Source organism: Notothenia rossii, assembly GCF_949606895.1.
Source record: "Notothenia rossii genome assembly, chromosome: 10".
NCBI lineage: Eukaryota > Metazoa > Chordata > Actinopteri > Perciformes > Nototheniidae > Notothenia > Notothenia rossii.
The window spans coordinates 60,128,948-60,150,121 of record NC_136908.1 but is presented as its reverse complement, the minus strand read 5'-3'; the positions used below and the strand labels follow the sequence as shown (position 1 = coordinate 60,150,121).

The 21,174-nt window shown below is 42.5% G+C and overlaps 1 long non-coding RNA gene across 1 annotated transcript in view; it reads right to left on the bottom strand.

Annotated features, from left to right (window-relative positions):
* The window catches only part of LOC307022275, a 50,464-nt gene extending 41,818 nt beyond the window's left edge, over window positions 1–8,646 (bottom strand). Inside the window, exon 1 of the long non-coding RNA XR_013803352.1 lies at window positions 8,368–8,646. This is a non-coding gene — a long non-coding RNA (uncharacterized lncRNA). The remainder of the gene's footprint in view (window positions 1–8,367) is intronic.
* Window positions 8,647–21,174: the final 12,528 nt, after the last annotated feature.

The window sequence follows — 21,174 nt, the reverse complement described above, 5'->3', positions numbered from 1 at the left end:
GGAGTGGAAGTTGAGGTGGAAGCTGGGGTGGAAGCTGGGGTTGGAGCTGGGGTGGAAGTTGAGGTGGAAGCTGGGGGTGGAGCTGGGGTGGAAGCTGGGGTGGAAGCTGGGGTGGAAGCTGGGGTGGAAGCTGGGGTGGAGCTGGTTTGGAAGCTGGGGGTGGAAGCTGGAGTGGAAGTTGAGGTGGAAGCTGGGGTGGAAGCTGGGGTTGGAGCTGGGGTGGAAGTTGAGGTGGAAGCTGGGGGTGGTGGGGGGTGGAAGCTGGGGGTGGAAGCTGGGGGGGCAGGCAAGCAGCAGCAACATGAAACACAGCAGCAGGAACATGAACGTAGCAATAGTTTAATTTTATTCTCAGCTGCAACATTCTTCTTGTGTGCAGTGAGATGAAGAACCTTGGTCATTATATCTCTGATGACAAAGACATAGACTGCAAACTGTATGCCCAGGCAAACATATTAATGCGGAAATTTCACAAGTGCTCTGTAGATGTCAAGGTCGCCCTTTTGAAAGCTTTCTGTACACCATTGTACACGGCTCACCTGTGGAGTAACTACACGGCTCACCTGTGGAGTAACTACACGGCTCACCTGTGGAGTAACTACACGGCTCACCTGTGGAGTAACTACACGGCTCACCTGTGGAGTAACTACACGGCTCACCTGTGTAGTAACTACACGGCTCACCTGTGGAGTAACTACAAGGCTCACCTGTGGAGTAACTACAAGGCTCACCTGTGGAGTAACTACACGGCTCACCTGTGGAGTAACTACACGGCACACCTGTGGAGTAACTACACGGCTCACCTGTGGAGTAACTACACGGCACACCTGTGGAGTAACTACACGGCTCACCTGTGGAGTAACTACATGGCTCACCTGTGGAGTAACTACATGGCTCACCTGTGGAGTAACTACAAGGCTCACCTGTGGAGTAACTACAAGGCTCGCCTGTGGAGTAACTACAAGGCTCGCCTGTGGAGTAACTACAAGGCTCGCCTGTGGAGTAACTACACGGCTCACCTGTGGAGTAACTACAAGGCTCACCTGTGGAGTAACTACAAGGCTCGCCTGTGGAGTAACTACAAGGCTGGCAGCATACACAAACTAAAAGTTGCATACAATGATGCTTTAGAGTTGCTGCTGAGGGTACCAAGATGGCACAGTGCCAGCCAGCTGTTTGTTCACTTGGGGGTACCTACCTGTCAAGCCCTTTCAAGAAATGTAATGTACAAATTCATGTGTCTCCTAGAAGAGTCAGACAATCATGTTATCTCGATTTGAATCAGCCCTGTGAAGAGTTCTACTCGGTTCTCTTCCAGTGGCAGTGAGCATATAAGTGCGGCTAGCTGTAATTGGTCTGATTTTATGTTTTTCATCTGTTTTTTTGTAAAGCTTTTTAATCTTATTGATTGTTGTGTATTTTGTCATTTTGTATGTGATATGGACCTTGAGTCTGAAATAAAGATTGAATAATAATAGCAAGTGAACACAGCAGTGGCAGCAGCAGCATGAGCGAGGCAGAGGCAGGAAGACCAGGCAGCTTAAATAGAGCGGCATGTTTAGGAGAATGTGTTTGGTTGGTTGTAAGAGGGACGAGGGGCGTCACGTGTTAATGCTCGAGTTGACTGCCTGAACTAGCTCGCAGACTCCGCCCCATTTTTGACAAAAACTAATAGTCGAAACTAAAAAGGTACCATGGGGTACAGGAATTTGTTTTGGTTTCAAGGAGGAAACCAAAAAAGTCCTAGAAAGACAAAACTTAACTATGCGCATTTAAAAAAGAGGAATAAGGTCGGCGAAAACTAAAAAAGGTACCATGGGGTCGGATTAGAATGTTCCAAAGGGGGGTTCGTTTAGCATGAAACACTTGAAATAACTAAAGGACAAGTTAAACAAGGAAGTAGAAAGAAAGAATTTGTAGAAAAGTAGAAGTACTCAGATCTTGTACTTGAGTAAAAGTAGAAGTACTCAGATCTTGTTTTTGAGTAAAAGTAGAAGTACTCAGATCTTGTTTTTGAGTAAAACTAGAAGTACTCAGATCTTGTACTTTAGTAAAAGTAGAAGTACTCAGATCTTGTACTTGAGTAAAAGTAGAAGTACTCAGGTCTTGTTCTTGAGTAAAAGTAGAAGTACTCAGATCTTGTACTTGAGTAAAAGTAGAAGGACTCGGATCTTGTACTTGAGTAAAAGTAGAAAGACTCAGATCTTATACTTGAGTAAAAGTAAAAGTATTCAGATCTTGTTATTGAGTAAAAGTAGAACTACTCAGATCTTGTACTTGAGTAAAAGTAGAAGTACCCAGAGTGTAGGAATACTCTGTTACAGTAAAAGTCCTGCATTCAAAATGTTCCTCAAGTAAAAGTAGAAAAGTAGTCTCATCAAAATATAGTGAAGGTAGCGACAGTAAAAGTAGTCATTTTGCAGATTGGTCCATTTCAGAATAATATATATGATATGTTTTATAATGATTGATCATGAAAGTGTTCTCAAAGCTGGTAAAGGTGCAGCTAGTTTGAATGACTTTGTATACTGCAGGGTAGCTTGTGGATTTACTCCAGGTGGAACTAAAGTCTGATTCAACACTTGATTATATTTACCATCATTCATCCACATCTGAGAAGTAACTACAAGTATCAAATACATGTAGTGGAGTAGAAGTACACCATCTACTTCTGAATTGTAGTGGAGTAGAAGTACGATTACCTATAAATTGTACTTCATTTCAGTACTTGAGTAAATCTACTTCTTAGCTCCGTGTCTCTGTCCGTGGTGCTGAAACAGCCACGAACAAGTCTTTAAATGGTATACTTTATAGATAGTCTTTTACATTAGTGAATGACTTATGTGGGGTTGTTCTCCTGGAGAGAAACCCAGAGAGATGCTGCAGACAGAATATCTGGCAGTGACTCGGCGTAAGAGACAGAACATGTAGCCCCGAGCCAGCCGACACAGAGACGGGACACTTCACGCTCTGATGGGTGAAATCCCCCGGCAGACAGACCCATCCCACACGATCGATAGCTGCTGTGACAACATCTCCTCTCGTCACGGACCGAGGAACAAGCTGTGTGAAGGTCTGAGGAGGAGATAGACCCCGAGGGGAAGCTTGATTTACGATCCTGAGTCGAGATAGAGGCACCGTCGCCCACAAACTGCCGCATCAGTCTTCTTCCGCCCGCCTGACGCTAAACTCGCCCTCCTCCCAATGTCTATTCCCCTGCTGACAGCTGGAATGGGTTGAAATGACAAACCCCCGGAAAATATTTCATTCTGTTCATCACCTTCAGTCAGGTCCATAGAGCTCAAACGTATCTATCCAACTATCTATCTATCTATCTATCTATCTATCTATCTATCTATCTATATATATATATATCTATGTATCTATCTATCTATCTATGTATGTATGTATCTATATACGTATCTATCTATCTATGTATCTATCTATGTATCTATCTATATACGTATCTATCTATCTATCTATCTATATATGTATCTATCTATGTATCTATCTATGTATCTATCTATCTATTTATGTATCTATCTATATACGTATCTATCTATCTATCTATCTATCTATCTATCTATCTATCTATCTATCTATGTATCTATCTATCTATCTATGTATATATGTATGTATCTATCTATATACGTATCTATCTATCTATGTATCTATCTATGTATCTAACTATCTATATATCTATGTATGTATGTAGTGTCAAAATAATAACCTGTTAAATATGTTCACCTTCAACTCACTTCAACCTTACACTTATCGTATGAGCAATAAGTGATTACTATAACATTCACTGTACAATATGTAAGTAACAGGGGTGTCAAACTCAAGGCCCGGGGTCCCTGTGAGCCTAGTGTGCTCTGATTGGTCAGTTCGCCCACTCTGTTCTGATGAGTCCACCACCGTTACAGCGGAACATCAGTGATTATGTGTTACAACGGCGTTTTTTAGCAACCAGGAAATGACACCAGTAATGACAAACAGATGAGAATGCTGTGTGGGGTCTGGGTGCCGTGTTGGGGGGACGTTGCGAGGCTCGCTGCTCCGCCCTTTGAGGCTCGAGGAGCGGACAGTGTGAGCTGGATCACTGGGGTTGTTTCCTCTGTCTGTGTGTGTGTGTGTGTGTGTGTGTGTGTGTGTGTGTGTGTGTGTGTGTGTGTGTGTGTGTGTGTGTGTGTGTGTGTGTGTGTGTGTGTGTGTGTGTGTGTGTGTGTGTGTGTGTGTGTGTGTGTGTGTGTGTGTGTGTGTGTGTGTGTGTGTGTGTGTGTGTGTGTGTGTGTGTGTGTGTGTGTGTGTGTGTGTGTGTGTGTGTGTGTGTGTGTGTGTGTGAGGAGCCGTGACGTCACTATGACCGGGAAGAAAAAAAAATGGAAAAAGAGAAATGTCCAACGAGGCGTTCTGGGGCAGCACAGACAGGTCTTCTCTGTGTTAGAGTTTTACTCGCTACAGGGTGTAATTTGAGGGTTTGTGACTCTGCAGACCGTTTACATGCAGACAAACCTTCATAACACACAAGGGGACGGGTGATAACCAGAAAAGCATGACATGGGACCTTTAAATCATTTTTGTAACATTCTCACTGAAGAGACTTGCAATTATTTTCCCTAGACTTCTGCTTTCAGACGTAGTTAATTATGAAGTTATTACCCTATCAGATAATAATCCAATGCAGAGGCAATAATGTAATATAACACATTATTTTATATTAAATATTTATATATGTATTTTTATATAGTCTGATATATAAAACTGGCCCTTTGAGTGCAACCATGATGCTAATGTGGCCCGAGATGAAATTGAGTTTGACACCCCTCCAAGCATCTTAAATGTGATGTATAAGATAAAGACAAGTTATTTAAGAAAGTGAGCTCTTGTGACCACATGCTCGGACCAGATTTCAAAGTCCTTCCAGCGTGCAGTTTCCCTCCCCACCCTCCCCCTTTTTTAATTTATCGGGCTGCTGTTGAGCGAAGACACCCTGCCTCCACCGCTCTCCAGAGCCATATCAATATTCATGCGTCTGCCGGGTGCGTTTGTGCGATGGCTGTCTCATTAGCCTTTGATCCCGGCCTGTCGGAGCGCTGATGCTCGACAACAGAGGAGCGTTTGAAGTGCAGAGAGAACAGCTGCTTGCATTGATCTCCATATACTTTCTCTGCCATGCTCGCACACACAGATGCTGCCCACAGGCACATGAATACACGCATCTACTGTAGCTCAGGATACACCAGTAGTCTGACCTCAGCACGGCAACAATGGCATCAAGACGATGGCTGCTTTGTACCAAGTCCCTTCATCAGGCTCTGCTCAGCCACTGAACCCCACTTGGAATAATACATCCAAGGACAGAAAACGTTTACATTAAGCTACACATATTCACCATCAACTAGTCTCTTTATTAGTCATTATAAAACACTTATTAATGCCTAATTCTACATGACCATATTCTACAAGTAATAGGTTGAGAGTTTTTCCTTAATAACCCTTTAATTAGTGCTTATTTATTGTAAGTAAGGACGTTGTTGTACATGAGAGGGTCTTAATATGCTCAATATGGGCCTAATAAGGCATCCTCTCATAACACTTGACACATGGTCTATTCTTACGTAACAAGACATGAAACTACAAGTGTTCATTGTGTCAAAATAACTCAAAATGTGGTATTTCTAACTCAGAATATGTCCCCTATTTTAAAGTGAAGTCTATTTCATAACCAATAAGCTAGAAGTTTGACTCTAATATGTTAATGAACAACTAGTTGATGGTGAATATGTAAAGTGTTACCTCTTACGAGAGCACAAGAGCCAATCTGTGTGGAAATATGTAAATATTCAAAAGGTAATTATGTAAAAAGGTGTGTATTTGAGCACAAACTAATCATTCACTTTAAAAAAAAAACTAATCTAACAAACTATGTGATCAATGACAGTGTTTGGAATTACCTGAGTCCTTTTTAAGCTCCACTCATCCATCAGTTTTTAATTAATCAACGTATTTTTTTTACAATTTATTCATAATGTGGTCGTTTTACATGCAGACATTTTAAAATCAGTGCTACTAAAAGTCAAAATAGCTGTTTCTTTAGTTATGATTGTACACATTTTTTTGCTATATTCTTACATTTTACTGGCTCATATATTATCTGATTAATGGCAGGTTCGTTTCATCCCAAGAAATATATGTTAAAATGTGTTAATCCTCAATCCTATGATTAGTACATGGCAGGTAAATAATCAGTAATCTGTAAGAACGGACGAAAATTATAATCTTCATGTTTTATCAACAGGTTTGAGCTGAGAATGGTTCACGGGCGAAAACTAATAACGATGTACTTCCTTCTAACAAGAGAGGAACTACTGGATTATAATGCAAGATGGAACAAAAACTCTTTGACGCCTCTTAAAAAAGCTACGACAAACCTTTAGAAGTTAAGAAAAATACAGAATAACTTGATGAAATCAGGAATGTGTTGGGTCAATGCAACAGATTCCAGTGTATTCTGTCATCTAAATGCATGTTAAACAGTAACATCGACCTTCTTATGCACTATCTTTGCAGAAAAACCAGACACAAACGAAATGACATCATCTGTTATGCAAACTACATCACAGTGAAAAACTCAGGCTCTGCTTTAGTTGCTGAATTGAACCTGAAATAGTTTCTTTAAAGCAAAAATAACCTGCGTACTTTCTCTATAAAGAAAGGAACTACTTGATTATAATGCAAGAGGTAACACAACTCTGACTATCATTTTTTAAAAAGCTCTTATTTGCAACCATGCAGTTTTAGAAGTTAAGCAAATTCGAGAATCTCTTGCTGGAATCATGAATATTCTGTGTCAATGCAACAGATTCCAGAGTATTCTCCCGTTTAAAAAGCTGACATGACATCATCTGTAATGCAGATAAAGTCAAACTACAGCCCACTGACAAACAGTTATTTAATTTCACCTTGAATAATGTCTAAAAAGCATACATTAAAAGCGTTTTCGTTCCACTTCTTGAGTGTTATTATTACACATTTTTCCACGGTGCAGCCAGCAGTATGACATCATGACATCTGCACAAAGACCGTCCCTGCATGCGCTAGTCCGCTCAATACCTCCCCTGTGTGTTTCAGGGAGTGTGTCTGGAGTCTATTTGAGAAGAAAGACTTAGTGTGGGCCCCCGTGGGAACAGGTTAGCCGATCAATACGTGCTGATAACATTAGAGAAGCTTTAATGGCACTAATGAAGAGAGCGGGTGACACTCAGGGAGACTCCGGTCAGAGGAACCGCCGCAGAGATAGTTCAGCTTATACAAGGAGTTTGGGGCGAGTGGATTAAGCTGTCCATTCATTATTTTATACACCACAAGGAACGGACCAAGATAACCTTAAAGTATAACAGCTCAAGATCACGAGAGCTCATTCTTAAAGTGTAGAAATGTGTACAAAACGGGTGGGTATTCGAGCAAGTGTTCAAATCTCATGAAACAAACGATGGCGATCAACGAGAGTATGGGGGATGAACTCAACATGTAGGTGAGACACTTAAGGTCTATATAAGGTCTAAGTGATGTGTTCTCTCTTGCACACACACACACTTTGAGTAAAGCACGAGGAAGACGGACACATATTGAGTTTTTGGACGTGATCAGCTGTTTCTGTGTGCTTTCTAACATCAGGGTGTGAGGACGAGTCTGATCGCACCAACTGTCAAACACTGAAAACACTGAAATGTCGACTTTGTACATTGACTACAAATGTATTAATGCAACAGATTTCACATGACTGACAAGACTACATGTAGGTTCAACTTAAGATTATTGCTTTCAACTAATTTAATACAGTCGTGTGAAATCTGTTGATATAATCCATTTCATTAAAGTTGACGTTTCAATTTTTTGAGTGAAGAAACGACATCTGAGCAGAATCCCTGCTGACATTTTGATAAATCAGTATCTCACACACACACACACACACACACACACACACACACACACACACACACACACACACACACACACACACACACACACACACACACACACACACACACACACACACACACACACACACACACACACACACACACACACACACACACACACACACACACACACACACGCGCGCTCCAGCGCCTTCACTGAAAAAACTGAACCGTTGACTTTAATTATACGAGTTAATTGAAAGAAAACGTCATCAAGTTGAACCTTAAACTTAAATCTTATTACTTTCAACTCAGCGAATGCAGTCGTGTGAAATCTGATGAGATCAAACACTTAATGAAAGTCAACGGTTCAGTTCTTCAGGAGTGATGAAGAGGAGGAGAGAGATGAAAACAGGAGATGCACAAAAGGAGATCAACGTACCTCACAGCAGACGTCTTGGTTTTAACTTGTGGAAAAAGAAAAAAAATGGAGTTGAACGGAGGAGGAGGAGGATGATGAGGATGAGGTCTTCTTCATCTGTCGTCTCTGGGATGAAGATGAGGAGAGCTGCTCCTTCGGCTGCCTCCTCTTCGCCTCTGGCTCGCTCTGCTTCTGCCTCACTATCATACCTCCCTCCCATCTACTCTTCCTCCTCCTCCTCCTCCTCCTCCTTTTTACTCCTCCCCTCCACCATAACCTGCTCCCTCCCATCTCTCTCTCTCTCTCTCTCTCCCTCCACCCTCCACCAAACTCAAGGGTGACACTAGAAATCAAGGCAAGGTAACACTCCTTTAAAAGCAAGGGAGATACACACATCTGAAATGTTTAGCTCTGACTCTCAAACACCGCTCACTTTTTAGCAGAAGTAGTTTTCTATGATCTCACTTTCTTTCTACTTTCTTTTTTAACTTATCCGTTAGTTATGTCAAGTGTGTCGCGCTAAACGAACCCCCCTTTGGTCAATTCTAAATACCCAATATTCTGAAAATTAAACGGATCCTGGCCGTATTTGTGTAGCATATAAAATACATTTGAAAAAGGCTTTTATCATCAGCGCTTTCCCACAGAGTGTCATTGCAGATGTAATCACAGAGTCGTTGTTCAAACATCTGGTGAGGTGAGTCTGTGTTTGATCGATATAACATCAGGACTAAGTTGAACGCTGCCTGTTTAATCGACCCAGTAGTTTCCTGAGTCAATTCATTGTCATATGTGATGAAGAAAAGCAGCACATTCAGTCAAAGTCACAGATCGCTCGCCTGGTACAGACTGCTATGAACATGATGGGGGTTAAAAAACATATACGAGCAGTCCATTATCAGACAGGCAAAACAAATGGTGTCAGATCCCACCCACATGCTCCACCCAGAATTCCAGCTCCTACATTCTGGTAGAAGATTCAGGGTTCCTAAGAGCAGGCTGAACCGCGAGAAGCACTCATTCCTACCTATGTCCATTAAAGAGCATCTTGCAGGTTGTTTTTTTTCTACATTTATGCTTAAACTTGCTTGAAAATTACAATTAAAAAAGTGAATGTAGGATTTGATATGTTTTACGAGACATAAGGGCAGGAATTCAGAGGGAAAGGAGCAATTTTGAGCTCTGCTCTTAAATACGGCTTTTTTTTAAGGTCATACGTCACACGGGTCATATTACATGACAAAGGGGACACATCTCCGCTCTCTGACCGCGGGTATAGTTAGTAGTTGCGTTGAGTTGAGCGGTTGTGTTTTAGTGAGCTGGTATTTTTCGGTAGTTTTACATTGTATTTCACCATTTGTAATCATGGTGCAGTATTGTGTTTGTGCAGGTTGCACAAATACCAGCCTGTCAGGACATCGAGTCCACAGTAAAAAGGAACGGAGCTAGCGTTCGTTCCTGGGTGCGTTGTGCATCCACCTCCCTGCAGCACGTACTCTCCACAGCTTTATCAGGAAACCGTATTACTTCTCTCTCCCCCCACCACCACCCCCTTCGCTGCTCTATCTCTCTCCCCTCCGGTACACGGCACCGTAAGACATAGTGTGGAGTTGCATTAGGTAACGCTGTGGTGGCTGTACTGCTCCAGCCGTCTCCTTTGTGTTTGTTTGTTTCCCCCTGTCTGTGTTGTTTGTGTGTGCGTGGTGGCTGTCACTCCTGGCTCCCGGCTCAACCTCCACTCACCTGCTGCAATCAGCTGTGCACCCTCCCGACTACACACCTGCTTTCCATCGAGCCATTTACAACGGCATATCAACGGAGGCTCCACAACCTTTCTCCGCCAGATCGTCAAGTATCAGCCGTATCTCGCGTCTCCCCTCCGGTACACAGCACCGTAGTGTGGAGTTGCATTAGGTAACGCGAGATACGGTTGATACTTGCGCATTCGTTTCTGTTATGGATCAGTATCAACAGTCCTGCCAGTAACGTTACTATATTATCAATGCTACTTTAGTTATAGCCTGATATATGATAGCTAACTTCACAATGTTGTGATGTGACGTTAGCTAACATTCTGTAGCTAACGCCGGTCACTCACCAAGATAGCTGCCCAGTTCTCCACTGGTTCTCCTCACACCACAGCTCCATTTCTCTCCGATGGCCGTTATTTCTTCTAATCCTTGGCTGCTCCTGGTCTCTTGGACGCCTAGCAGGCTCATAATTATGAGGTTGTGGTCCGTCATATGCATTCGAATATTCATGTTCAACTTCTTCTGTGTCGAAACTATTGGGATCCATGTTTATTAATACGTTACACCGGCCGCTCTCCCCCTTGTTTCCCCCGTGTTATGTCACACGCGGGAGGTCACGTGCCGAGGCTTTTTTATGCGGAAGTGAACATTTCTTACAAAAACGACGCCAGATGTCACTGTAGTGTATATTTCTGTATATTTTTGGGGAAATCTAGTATATTCATCATTTTCCTACACATTTATTCACAGGTGTCTTTAACCTGGAAGTTGCTCTTTAAGCTTCTTAAAGGTGGGGTAGGTAGAAACCGGCTTGAGATACACTTGTTGTTATATTCCATGGAATACTCTTAACATCCCGATAGCAATGAATATCTGAAGTGCTTTGACAAAAAATCCATAAACAAATGTCATCTGTGGAAGCCGTAGTACTGTAAAAAGCACGACCAATCATCTGAGCCGGCCCGGCTAAAGTAACTGGATGGCCTACCTGCCTGTCAGCCTTCCATCTGTGCACAAACTTATCTCGTGTCCTCATTGGTCATGTGCGCGTTCGTGTGTGTTGGAGGAGGGGCTCTTTAAGGAAGTGGCAGATTTCTTCCGGCTGTGTATTTTCAAATTCTAGCGATCTCGAGCTGGTTACTCAAACTTACATACCCTAACTTTAACATTCACATTAAATGAAATGTAGTCAAATGTAATGAAATGTACTTTTTAAATGTTGGCCATGAGGGTTGTGCAATAGGTCGCCATTGTCAGTCATGTGCGTCTGTGTATTGTGTTTGTTCAAACGGTGTATGACTGATGATACGTGTATGTCTCTTAATGTCTACTATGTTTGTATATGTGCATGTACGCGGAACTGCAGGACGGAGCACAGAACACATTTCATTACGGGGACAATAAAGTATATCGTATCGTATCGTAAATTCACACATTTTAAAAACCAGCAGATGTTGGACGTTTAGATGGAAATGGTAGTTTTTGTGTTTGTGTTGAGCATATTTAGTTATATGACAAAGCCATGTTAAGCCAATCACATTAGTTACATTTGGAACATGTGTTGCCTGCGTGCACACTGGGCACACTGGGATGCTGTTGCGAGCATGCGCACAATAAACGGTCTTGTGAACTCCGACCAAAGAGATGATGGTTGTGTGTGATTTCTCTCCGTGAATATAGCTAGCTAACCACATTGGTGACTGATATAACGTGCTGCAGAAATGTCTCACGCTACAGGTTATGGGCCCAGTCATGCAGGCCAAAGGTGGTTCAGACTTTTATTCGACGGTGAAGAGAAAAGTTACGAGCTCTGGGAGACGAGGTTCCTCGCGCACATGGAGTTACGTGGTCTCAGAGAAGTTATCTCGGAAGACCCGGAGATAGATGGGTATGACGAAGAAACTCTCGCGGAAGATGAAACCAAGAACGGTGAGGCATATGCAGAGCTAGTGCAATGTCTGGACAACAAGAGCTTGTCGTTAGTAATGAGGGACGCGAAACGTGATGGAAGAAAAGCACTGAATATTCTTCGCGAGCACTATGCAGGAAAAGACAAACCCCGCGTGGTGAGTTTGTACTGTGAACTTTCCTCGCTCCATAAGGCTAGCAATGAAACGGTCACTGACTATATTATTCGAGCAGAAACTATATTCACGTCATTGAGAAGAGCAGAAGAGCACATTAGTGATGGGCTTCAGATAGCTATGGTAGTTAAGGGGCTACCTGATTCATACAAGCCATTCGTCGTGCACATCACCCAGACGAATGACACTGTAACGTTTGGCGAGTTTAAAACGAAACTGCGAAGTTATGAGAGTACAGAAAAATATGGGAAGAGTGACGTGAATGTTGAAGAAGACAACGTGATGAAATCTAGCGGGGCAACGAGGTCACGAGGACGAGGAAGAGGAAAGAAAATGGACCTGGCTGATGTTGAGTGTTACACGTGCGGTAAAAAGGGACACATGGCCAGAATATGTCCTGACGGGTACCACGTGAGAAGAGAGGAACGAAAATGGGACACACCACAGCGAGGAATGGGGCGCAGTCGAGGACGAGGCCGTGACAATGTGAAGAAAGCTGATGAAGAGACGGGGGCAGAGCCAACATCTTTCAGTTTCTTCAGGATGAGTGACTGCCCTACACAGAGAGGGAACAAGAAAGGTCTAATGGTCGACTGCGGCGCCACAGCACACATGATCAACAACGCCACAAAGTTCAAAACAGTTGACAAGAGCTTCAGACCCGAGGACCACATGATCGAGCTGGCCGACGGATCCAAGGTGAGCGGGATGGCGAAGATGAGGGGAGACGCTGAAGTCTGTTTGCTGGACAGCGAAGGACGACAGGTGAAAACGAGGCTCAAGCAAGCGCTCTACATCCCATCTTTTCCACAAAACATCTTTTCAGTCAAAGCAGCGACAGCCAACGGAGCTGAGGTCCACTTCAAGGACGGTAATGACTGGCTGGTCAACAAGAATGGTACCAAGTTCAAAATGGACGTGTATGGTAGGCTGTATTACCTTAGCACAGTAGAGGATGAAAATGTTGATGAAATGTATGGGTGTCATGACATTCAAACGTGGCATAGGATACTTGGTCATTGCAATTTTGATGATGTTGCAAAATTAGAGAAGGTGGTTGAAGGGATGTCTATAAAAGGGAAACATGACATGTCCAATCAAAACTGTGAAATATGCACACAGGGCAAATTTACACAAAGCAGAAACAGGCATGCAGATGCTAAAGCTACAACTGTGTTAGAGCTAGTTCACACAGACCTATGCGGTCGTATAGAACCAGCAGATAAAGATGGGTACAGATATGCAATAGCATTTACTGATGATTACAGTGGGATGATTTTTCCATACTTTATCAAAGCAAAGAGTGACGCGACAAAAGCTACTGAAAAATTCATAGCAGATGTAGCGCCATATGGAAAGATAAAGTGCATAAGGTCTGATAACGGCACAGAGTTTACGGGACAAGAGTTCCAGTCTCTACTTAGGAGTAACGGGATAAGGCATGAGAAGAGTGCACCCTACTCACCTCATCAGAATGGAACTGCCGAAAGAGGTTGGAGAACCTTATTTGAGATGTCACGATGCATGCTATTGGAGAGTAACCTCCCAAAGCAATTATGGACATATGCTGTACAGACAGCAGCTCAAATCCGCAACAGGTGCTACAGTAAGCGGCTAGAGCAGACACCTTACTGTGTTTTCACAGGAAAAACACCTAACCTATCTAACATGAGGATATTTGGCTCTGAATGCTATGTATATAAGCAGGATAAAAAGAAGCTGGATTCTAGATGTGAAAAGGGGATCCTTGTAGGCTATGACAAATACAGTCCAGCATACAATGTGTATTATCCTGAGACAGGAAAAGTCCTAAAACATAGGCTGGTGAAATTCATCACCAAAGGTAGCGCAGATAGACAGACTCAGACAGATTGTGACATGGGGGAAGACTTTGAGAGTTATGCAGATACACCACCAAAGAGAGTCAACCAGGTACAGGGACAGCCTAAGGAGCGTAAAGAGTCCAGTGGTGAAGAGACTGCTGAGGCAGGTCCTACCCAGATAGATAGTACTGAGAGAGAAGAGGGAGAAAGGAGATACCCTACGAGACAGAGAAAGGCTCCAGAATACTTTAAGGAGTACCAGTGTAAAGCTGAGTGTGATGGTGACGAAAGTGAGAATGTAGATTATTTCTACAGAGTAGCTTATGGTGTACCTAATACACTTAAAGAGGCAATGGACTCTAAGAAGTCAAAAATGTGGGCTGATGCGATGAAAGAGGAGATTAATTCTTTGACCGAGAATGAAACTTTCACTCTGACTCCACTGCCAAGAGGCAAACAAGCAGTGGGAGGTCGCTGGGTATATGCAGTGAAAGAGAGCCCAGATGGATCTGAGATTTGTAAAGCCAGATATGTTGCAAAGGGGTATAGTCAAGTTGAAGGGATTGATTATAAAGAGACCTTTTCACCAACAGCCAACATGACCTCTGTACGAGCATTAATGCAGGTGGCTGTACAGGAGGATCTTACTTTACACCAAATGGATGTGAAGACTGCTTACCTCCATGCTCCAATCGACTGTGAGGTATATATGGAGCAGCCGGAAGGTTTTGAAATCAAATCAAAAACAGGGGAACACTTAGTGTGTAAACTAAACAAGTCATTGTATGGTTTAAAACAGTCCGGACGTAACTGGAACATGTTACTGCATGATCACCTTACAGAGAACGGTTTTGTGCAAAATGATGCTGATCATTGTGTCTACAGCAGAAATACTGAGAATGAGAAAGTGATTCTGTTAGTATGGGTGGATGACTTAATCATAGCAGCGAGTGACAACACCTTACTCACTGATGTCAAAGAAATGTTGAACAAAAGTTTTAAGATGAAGGATATGGGTCCACTTAAACACTTCCTGGGTATCGATTTCAGACAGAGTGATGGAGAGATCAAAATGACTCAAAAGAGACATATAGAGAAGATGTTAGCAAAATTTGGAATGTCTGAATGCAAACCGAGATCCACCCCATGTGAGCAAAAGTTAAACTTTGACAGTGAGGGTGAAGTGATTGATTCAACAGGATACCGAGAGATAGTAGGTAGCTTGATATACATTATGACATGTACTAGACCTGACCTGAGCTGGGTGGTTAGTAAACTATCTCAATACCTAGCAGAACCAAAGCAGCAGCATTGGGCTACAGCCAAACACCTACTGAGGTACTTAAAGGGTACTATAGATCAAGAGCTACACTACCAGAAATGTGAGGAAAGCGTTCTAAAGCTGGAGGGGTACAGTGATGCTGATTGGGCAGCCGATAGGGATGATAGGAGGAGCACAACTGGATACTGTTTCAGCTTAACTGAGAATGGTCCAGTTATATCGTGGAAGAGCAGGAAACAGCCAACGGTGGCATTATCCACCTGCGAAGCTGAGTATATGGCACTAGCAGCCACTACTCAAGAGAGTATGTACCTTGTACAACTACTAAGAGGAATAGATAGTTGTAACCAGCATGTACCAGTCAAGATATATGAGGACAACCAGGGGGCGATAGCTTTATCTAAGAACCCAGAAGCAAACATATTGACATAAAGTATCACTTTGTACGGTCTGCACACACAGAAGGGAAAATATGTATAGAATACTGTCCTACTGCAAACATGGTAGCGGATGTCTTTACCAAGCCAGTGACAAAGGCTAAGTTTGAGAGTTTCAAGGGATATTTGTTTGGAGAGTAATGTGAACTGGCAGATGTAAATGTTTTGAAGTCTTAAGAACACTGCCAGTATGCCAAATGTTTTATTTTTTTTGGAGTTTTGTATTTTTGGTTTTATTTACCATTATAGAGAGCTATACACATGTCTTTGAGTGGGAGTGTTGAGCATATTTAGTTATATGACAAAGCCATGTTAAGCCAATCACATTAGTTACATTTGGAACATGTGTTGCCTGCGTGCACACTGGGCACACTGGGATGCTGTTGCGAGCATGCGCACAATAAACGGTCTTGTGAACTCCGACCAAAGAGATGATGGTTGTGTGTGATTTCACTCCGTGAATATAGCTAGCTAACCACATTGGTGACTGATATAACGTGCTGCAGAAATGTCTCACGCTACAGTTTGTATGAAGTAGATTAATCCAAAATCCAATAGCATTTCCCTTTTTCATTTGATCTCTCAGAGAAGGAGATGTACATAGAGAAAAGGAGAGATGTTAGGGAATTTAATTTGAATATTTGATATAATTCATGCAGAATGGGGATTGTGCAAAAGGGGCAATTATCAACTAGACTACACTCACAGCTGTTTTCTATCCAAATGTGTGTATAGTGTTATTTTGTATATACTTACTGTGGTTCCTTCTTCTATGTATACCTTTTAATGTGTCTTGGTGTCTATATAACTGTATGAGTATGTATATGTGTATATACAGTGGGCGTTCAGGTGTTTTTGCATCACGCACACAGAGAGAAATGGACAATAAACTTTGCTTTGAGTAATAAAAGGCAGTTGTTAATGGTATCTCATCACATCTGGTGTGTAACGCAGCGTTCTGTCACAATGACATGAGGACGAACAAATCCAGATATTTTGTCGCCTTGCCTTTTATTTAAGTCAGATTAACACTGTTATGAAATCAAATAGCAGTTCATCGTCGCTCGGTTATAAAGAAGATTTAGGCTAAATCCATGTATTGATTTCCCTTATTTAGAAGATATCTCAGCTGTTTCTTTTTGATATTTAATATCATTCATACAGAATGGGGTTCGTGCAAAAGGAGGTGAGACACAATATTAACGGCAGATGTTCGTGACGGTATCTCATCACATCTGGTGCGTAACCCACCGTCACAAAGAACAGAAACATAAGGACTCACAAAAAGCAGAAGGAAAAGCTTCATATGAACTGCTGTGTTTCAGATATTTTTTTTGTCCCCTTGCCTTTTCTTTTAAAATCAGATTAACACTCGTGGATTTTTCAGCCAAGAAGCAGTTATTTTTTCCCTTTCTCTCCGCCTCTTGTTCGCCCCACATATCCCTCCACTGCCTCTGCCTGCCCCTGTTTCCATAGTGACACTTTCCCCCGAATCTCCCTCGACATAACCAAGTGAACTGGATGGGGGTTGGGGGGGGGGGGGGGGGGGATTGAAAAGGATAGCAGAAAAAGAAAAAAGGACAAACATGGAGATGAAGAAGCAAATAATGGATAAAGAGAATATCAACAGAGATGTGTGTGTCGAGTTCACATCAGGTGCTCCTCGGCATATGGTGGAAATAATTATCATCAAACAACTGGATGGCCACTTGTGCTTTGTGACAATACTCCCAACAGAATGGAAAGGAATTATGGGACCGAGCCAATCAATCTGAATTTTAACGAGATAGAAAAATCAGTCTGATGCACGAAGCCAGAAAGAGATGCTGAATGTGATGATAAGCAATCTTTTAAGTCATCTTTTTAGGTCTGTTATTCAGTCAACAACTTATGTAGTAAATTACAGGAAATCATGATTCAAAGATACAGTAAACACAGCAGCGTAATAATAAAAGTAACAGTGCAGTAAAAAGAGCAATTCAATAACTACAAGTAACATAGAGGGTCAAACAATTAAAAAAAAACTGTAAGCAAACTTCTGTCTGTCATTCAGTCCAGATGACAAGAAATCATGCTCCCCAGAGGATGAACCCTTAATGTTGATCTGGCGCCACCTGGAGGCCAAAAACGTCTCTGGATGAATGTTGATAATTTGTTTTCATGTTAATCCGTTTAATCTATCATCTGTGAATAAATAATGAATGATCCATTTATGAATATGTTCAAGTACTTTGGCGTAAGACCGTTTTGACATTTATCATCACTTTTTATTCAGAGATAATTAACAAATGATACAGAAGTGTGTGTTTTTTTTTTAAATGGTTACCTCAGCAATGTAAACGATTGAGGAGCACATATGGAAGTGTCTTGAATCAGAATGTGCTAATGACTTATCCGACCGGCCCACTTCGGTGCCGCAAGCAAATACCGCTAGCAAATTGCCGACGGGGGGGGGGGGGGGGTGGTTGGGGGGTTGGGGGGGGGGTTGCTAGTGACTTATCCGACCGGCCCACATCTTCCGACCGGCCCCCACTTCAGTACCGGCCCATCGTGATTCGTCCCGATGGCCAGTCCGCCCCTGGGCCTTATCTCGCGGAGGGTGCCTCAACTGAGCCGAAAATGCGGCGCACCTATAAGCTTATGCGGCGCAATTAGTGTGGCGCGGCACGGTTACGCCGCTGCGAGGCTCCACTAGCAAACCTCCCCGTCCCGTCCCGTCGACGCTCGCGAAACAAAGGGCCTCATCATATAACTTTGCGTGGGGCCTCATGTTGGCCAGGGACGGCCCTGGATAAACCAATATTAAAAACGTACTCAAATGCACTCCTTAATGATCATCTCCTAATAGAAACACCAGTCCGAGATGTTGAAGGAATCAATAAGACAAATACAGGTTGAATTTGCTCTTGCTACAATTTCTTATTTAAAGGGGACCTATCATGCAAAATGCACTTTTTGATGTCTTTTATACATCAACATGTGTCCCCAGTGCGTCGGGGAACTCACGGAGCGTCAGAAAATAAAACCCTCTTTCTTTTCCTCCGTACCCACATCTTTTAAAAACGGTGAAGCGTTGAATTTTACACTGTATCGTTATTCTTCTTTATATACTTCTCCTGCATAACTTGCACAGTGGTCTTGTAACATTCTCTTGCACTATTTCTATTTTTGTTTGATTGTTTTATGTCTTATATGTTATGTCGCATTGTTGGAGGAGCTTAAGATGTTCCTTGTACACCAACACTGTAGCTGTCCATATGACAATAAAGCTTTTGAACTTTGAATGGTTTGTGAATGTTTTAATACTCCATCGATCCAGAGCTGCTGTGTTTCTGCCTCTCTCCTTCAGACAGAAAGGTCAGAAAGCTTCGGCTCCTCGCGGATCCAGCGCAGATTAAGGGTTGTGATTAAAGTGACATTCCTCAGAGGTCATTAGAGGTCGAATGTGGGACTTTACGTCTTACAGGGTTTGATGTATGGGAACACGAGGCTTCTCTGCTGCTGCAAAGAAAAGCGTTCGCACTGAAGCCAGCAGGGGAATACATCGCTCTATCTGAGGAGGGATTGAGTTGTTTACTGTGACACAACTTTTGGGGAATTACTTTTTCCCACCTTACAAAAACACTACTACAGAAAGCACTATGAGCATTTGTCAAATTAAGGCCAAGTGATGTAGCTTTATGGCAAAAAGTGCACTTTAAATGATCTTAAAATGTGAATTAAAGCACATTTCTTAGTAGTAGCTTATGGTAGCTAATGTAAGCTAGTACATTTCCAATAGAAATTGTTGTCAAACTGTGAACCAACCTGACTAATGACTGTCTATTTCTCTCGATAACTCAGCTCATACTAGATGTTTTATACTAATAAACAATAATATAGCATCAAATGTATCATATTAACTACATTTTATGCAGAAACATTTACTTTTCATGGAAATATACTCTATTGTTTTACTTGTTTTTATGAAAATATATTCCGATATCTTTGTTTTTTTTCAATTCTATCTTTCTATTCAGTAAGCCTCCTTAAAGAACCTAACTATATTTTAAAGTATAACCTGATATATTCAACATGAACAGGTTTAAAGCCAGGAGTGATTAACTGACATTAACTTCCTGGAAGAAAGGCACGAGAAAAGCTCTGTTTCGGAGAAAAGAAACAGTGCATTATGGGGATTTTTTGGGTCTAATAGACTTGAACTTAAAGCCACATTCCACTTTATCAGATTTGGTTACATGCGACTCAGATATCATACATTTGAGCAGACCAAGTGTGTGATAAGATAGGATAAGATAAGAGGTACATCTTTTTAAAGGCATTGCACATAAGTAGAAATTAAACAATACTAGAAGTGTGTGTGTACAAATGCTGTAATGACAGACACAGATTTGACTTATAATACCACTTTTAGATGTGTATCAAGCAGGACAAACCATCGATTCAGTTGTATCGCTTGCCTCAGTGTTGTCATATTTAAACAAGATTGCACTTCCTGTCTCCCCAAATTGGATGTTGGGCTTCCACTTTAACGTCCATGTTACAGCAACATCCCTACCACCCAATTTATAGCCCCTGCCTATAACCGAACTACCTTTGCCGAGCACAAACTTGTCTAAAAGATTGATGTCTTCTCCAACTCTAAATTCCAATCTCAGCCTGTTAGTTATCTCCGGCTTTAGTTTAGTTGGCAGAATGATTGACAGCCGGCTGATTGGGGGGAGCTGTGGACTCAAGTCAGCTGTGCCCTCAAGTCAGATTCTGGAGGGATTCAACCAATTATCGCTCAAGGGCATCAAGACAAGGTGCCGAGGGTTGCAGGTTGTACTCTAGACCCCTGAGGGTACAGTAGGATGCCGAGACAAGGAACTGCAGAGATTACGGAAACACACAATCAGACCTGGCAGCTTGTTTCTGTCGTAATTGGAAGAAAAAGAGTCTTTCTCTATCTGCTGGGTGAATCCCTGAGATGAAGGAAGAGGTGGGAGGTGTGTGCGACAACTTTGTGACAACGTCAGCGAGGGGGTGTTTCTCAATGTTAAGGAAGGATGCTCCAGAGCCACTATTTCAAGGATGCTACGCCATCGAGTGCCGCCGAAGGACCGTTCCAATGTCCAGGATACTTGGAAGTCTACCGAGCCCGGCATCCTTCGTAGCGGGAAATTTCGAGGCTGCACATGTGTATCCTCCGCGGTCTTAAAATCCCCACAATGCTTTGCACACGGACCAATTTCCAAAATCTGTGGCTGAAAATGTAAAGTAGGGCCTCTCATATGAGGCACAATTGCTAGCCTGTTCCATTCTTCGTTCTCCGAATGCCAGGAAGGATTCTTGCCTAGCTTCTGAAGGACCTGACTCGGAAGACTTGTCCTACCAAGGAAGCGTCCTCGACATTGTGAAACACCCAGTGTGTGTGTGTCTGCAGATCTTAGAAACAGCATTTTGACCTAT